The sequence below is a fragment of the Podarcis vaucheri genome (assembly GCF_965113315.1).
Source record: "Podarcis vaucheri genome assembly, chromosome: 2".
In the NCBI taxonomy this organism is placed as follows: Eukaryota; Metazoa; Chordata; class Lepidosauria; order Squamata; family Lacertidae; genus Podarcis; species Podarcis vaucheri.
In genome coordinates, this window is record NC_138760.1 from 131,172,102 (window position 1) to 131,176,632 (window position 4,531).

The following is a 4,531-nucleotide window of genomic DNA, read 5'->3' on the forward strand; positions in this document are numbered from 1 at the left end:
AACGCAGGACAGGGTATTATTAGAAACGGAGTAGGCAACTTCTTCTTTTTTTATAAATATTTTTATTGTTTTTTTTCCAGATAAGAAATTTTTCATCAAATTATACAGAGAAATATCAGTTACAGAAAGAAGAAAGAAAAGAAAAGAAAAAATGGTTATTTCAAGCTTGTTCCAATCTATTTATCGGACTTCCCCGTATCTCCCTCGCAGTGCATTCTTAACCAAAAAAAATTCAGCAAATTATAACCTTGTTTCATGCATTTTTTTATACCTTCAAAACTTGCGTTTTAGTTTAAATTACTTATTGCCAATTTACTTAAAACAGCCAATATAATAGCATTTCGAACCTTTAAACATTAATCCTTTCATTAATTTATTTATTTAATTTCAATGTCTTGTGCCCTCTTTGCTGGAGCTGATCTTTCCAATTCGTGCGAATTCTTATAGTTCATATAATTTATAAAACTTTTGCAAATAATCTTTAAATTTTTTCCAGTCCTCCTCCATTGCTTCTTCACCCAGGTCTCGAATCCTGGCAGTCATCTCGGCCAGTTCCATATAGTCCATCAGCTGCGTTTGCCACTCTTCCAGTGTGGGCAAATCTTGAGTCTTCCAATGTTTTGCGATGAGAATCCTTGCTGCAGTAGTTGCATACATAAAAAATGTTCTATCCTTCTTTAACACCTTTTGTCCGACAAGGCCTCCGGTTTCTTAGGGAAGGTGTACTTAAACACCTTTTTTAACTCATTATATATCATTTCCCAGAAGGCCTTCACTTTAGGGCACGTCCACCATAGGTGAAAGAATGTCCCTTCAGCCTCTTTACACTTCCAACATCTGTTGTCAGTCAAATGATATATCTTTGCTAGCTTGACTGGGGTCATGTACCACCTGTATATCATTTTCATAATGTTTTCTTTCAGGGCATTACATGCCGTAAATTTCATACCAGTGGTCCATAACCTTTCCCAGTCTTCAAACATGATGTTGTGCCCAATATCTTGAGCCCACTTTATCATGGCCGATTTAACTGTCTCATCCTGGGTATTCCATTTAAGCAGCAAGTTATACATTCTTGATAATAACTTAGTCTCGGAGTAGGCAACTTCTAGAAGGGCAGGCCTGCTGGTGGCTAAGAGATTCAAGGCTGGCTTCTCCACATATAATAGTTGGTCTGAAGGACAGCAGATGACAGATGGCAAAATGCTTGGAAATCAATGGAGTTGTTAGATTGGGAGGCCAAAGGCTACGGGGCTGGTGTCTGCAATGATGCCCCTTTGTGGGCGTAGGAGCATGGTTTACAGCTCCAAAGTCTCACCTTTCATAGTCTCCTTTGGAAACGGCTCTGGAGAATTAGCCAGCCTTGCTTTCTAGGACATGGAAGACTGGACTTGAGGCCTGCCAGCAAAGTCCAGTTCACCCAATATTTTGGGGGGTGCCCTGGCTCAAGATGTCTTGCCTCAAGAAAGGGGGCTGGGTTTAGACAGCTTACGAAGCCCCCCCCCCAACACCTCAAACTCTATGATTATGTTCGCAACACATGTGTTCTGCCATAGAATTCTGATCTCCCAATTCTTCTCATGTAAAGTAGAGCAGTATTTGTGGTGGCTGTAATTTGTCTTGGATATTTTACAAATATTTTGTTAGCAATGTTGTGTTCGCTTTGCCCTCTGTAATTTAACTTTGTCCTGTCCCGTCCCCCCAAGACGTTGCTGAAGTACATCTCCCCTCCCCACCCCAGTCACAGCATGCCCAGTGGTCAGGGGTATTGGCAGTGCAGCAGCAGGGATCATACAGTTTGCCACGTAAGGGTTAATTCTGCTAATGTTAGTACATTAGCTAAGAGGGGTGGTGCTGTTGCTTAGAGACCAGATAGTATTGCATGATCTTCACTGAGGTAACACATTCTCTGATTGGTTGTGTAGTTATTAACTTTTTGTATGAGTCATATGCATTTATTAATTATGAACACTTTGGGAAATCAAGAATGACATTCATTTTCTGACCCTAGCTACAATTCTGCTGTATCTTATATCAAGTCAGAGACACTGGCTGTATAGTCTGAGGCAGTTTTCCCTTTCTGTGTTTAGTTGAATGTCTTCCTCCTATGTACAAGGCCTGACCTAAAAAAGACAAAACTTCCCTTGTTCTTTCTCCTCAAATGATATGCTGTTTTTGCTCAGTTTGACTCAGTGCAGTGTTAATCAGAATTCCTCTCTGGGCTCTGTCTGCATTTTTAAAGCGACTTTGGTAACAAATCCTGAAGGGAGTTGGGAGTGTAATAACATCTTTTTGGCCTTTGCCCAATGTGCTCAGTTATCCCTCACCGCAGGCTAGATAACCTTCATACATCTATAACAAGGAGTCTTTGTGGCAATTCAAAAACTAACATGTTTATTACTGGTCTGCATTCATCTCTCTTGGGAGATAGTGGAGGACTGTGCCTTTGGGAATGAAGTTGAGCTATTCAAAGGTCACAGTGCTTGTTGTGCCAGTAGAGACCGATAAGGGAGAGACATGTTTGGACTACTGCAATGCGCTCTACCTTTGAAGGTGACTTGCAAACTACAACTAATCCAGAATGCGGCAGCTGGACTGGTGACTGGGAGCGGCTGCCGAGACCATATAACACCGATCCTGAGAGATCTGCATTGGCTCCCAGGACGTTTCCAAACACAATTCAAAGTGTTGGTGCTGAACTTTAAAGCCTTAAACAGCCTCAGTCCAGTATACCTGAAGGAGTGTCTCCACCCCCATCGTTCTGCCCGGACACTGAGGTCCAACTCCGAGTGCCTTCTGGCGGTTTCCTCCCTGCGAGAAGTGAGGTTACAGGGAACCAGAGGGCCTTCTTGGTGGTGGCACCCTCCCTGTGGAATGCCCTCCCATCAGATGTCAAGGAGATAAGCAACTATCTGACTTTGGGAAGACATCTGAAGGCAGTCCTGTTTAGGGAAGTTTTTAATGTTTGATGTTTTATCGTGTTTTTAATATTCTGTTGGGAGCTGCTAAACAAATGAGCCTAGGGCTTGCCGATAGGAAGGTCTGCGGTTTGAATCCCTGCAGTGGGGTGAGCTCCCATTGCTCAGTCCCTGCTCCTGCCAATCTAGCAGTTCGAAAGCACGTCAAAGTGCAAGTAGATAAATAGGTACCACTCCGGCGGGAAGGTAAATGGTGTTTTTCTGTGCACTGCTCTGGTTTCGCCAGAAGCAGCTTAGTCATGCTGGCTACATAACCTGTAAAAACTGTCTGCAGACGAACACCGCCTCCTTTGGCCAGTAAAGCGAGATGAGCGCCGCAACCCCAGAGTCGTTTGCGACTGGACTTAACACTGTCAGGCGTCCTTTACCTTTACCTTTGGGAGCCGCCCAGAGTGGCTGGGGAAACCCAGCCAGATGGGCGCAGTATTAATAATAATAATAATAATAATAATAATAATAATAATAATAATAATTGTATTGTTATTGAGTGTGGGTGGATGAGACATGAAACTAGTTGACCTTGCCTTCCATGGGGCAGAGGAGAGTTGGAAAACGTTCACAAAAGGGCAACCAAAATATGATGATTATTATGATAATGAGGATGATAAAATCACACATTTAAAACTTCCCTCCACAGGGCTGCCTTCAGATGTCTTCTAAAAGTCAGGTGTTTATTTCCTTGACATCTGATGGGCAAGGGGCACATCATGCCCCTTCTGGTCCCCACCCAGCACTCAGCTCTCTCTCCACGGATGCCAACTTGAATAAAATATTGATCACATGGCACAGTGCATACCATTTGAATGGCAAAGCCCATTAGCTTGCTGGGAGGGCTGGCCCCCTCAAGTATTTCACAGGGGGGGCCAAAGCCCCCTGGGAGTTGGCTCCTATGGCTCACACCTGCAGCTCCTAGAGACGGTCAGAAGCAGCCACATCTTGGGAAATGGGCCGGCTAAACCAGGTGAGGGTAGCCGACGGTTCTCAACCCTCAGTGAGTTAGGGGCTTCCCCTGCATGAGAAGGCGGGCTCTGGCAACCCAGAAATCTTGCTTGTTTTTCTATGACCCCCTTCTGGATTTTGGGGGGTGGGAAGCCATGTTCCCAAACGGAACAGCACTCCAAGCACAGGAGCATTGAAGGCCATTTGCCATTTGCACCTACATTTCCCCCTCTGCGTGGCTCCCGGGAAAATGTTGTTTCGTCATTTAGTTGTGTCCGACTCTTCGTGACCCCCTGGACCAGAGCACACCAGGAACTCCTGTCTTCCACTGCCTCCCACAGTTTGGTCAAACTCATGCTGGTAGCTTCGAGAACACTGTCCCACCATCTCATCCTCTGTCTTCCCCTTCTCCTTGTGCCCTCCATCTTTCCCAACATCAGGGTCTTTTCCAGGGAGTCTTCTCTTCTCATGAGGTGGCCAAAGTCTTGGAGCCTCAGCTTCTGGATCTGTCCTTCCAGTGAGCACTCAGGGCTGATTTCCTTCAGAATGGAGAGGTTTGATCTTCTTGCAGTCCATGGGACTCTCAAGTCTCCTCCAGCACCATAATTCAAAAA

The 4,531-nt window shown here is 44.8% G+C and overlaps 2 long non-coding RNA genes across 2 annotated transcripts in view; one reads left to right on the forward strand and one right to left on the reverse strand.

Moving 5' to 3' along the window:
* The window catches only part of LOC309527467, a 175,147-nt gene that overhangs the window by 146,990 nt on the left and 23,626 nt on the right, over nucleotides 1-4,531 (forward strand). The gene's annotated exons all lie outside the window — the stretch shown is intronic.
* LOC309527470 lies at nucleotides 1,431-2,788 on the reverse strand. Its single transcript, XR_014217250.1, has 2 exons — nucleotides 2,666-2,788; nucleotides 1,431-2,612 (listed from the first exon to the last, which is right to left on the reverse strand). It is a non-coding gene; the product is annotated as an uncharacterized lncRNA (long non-coding RNA).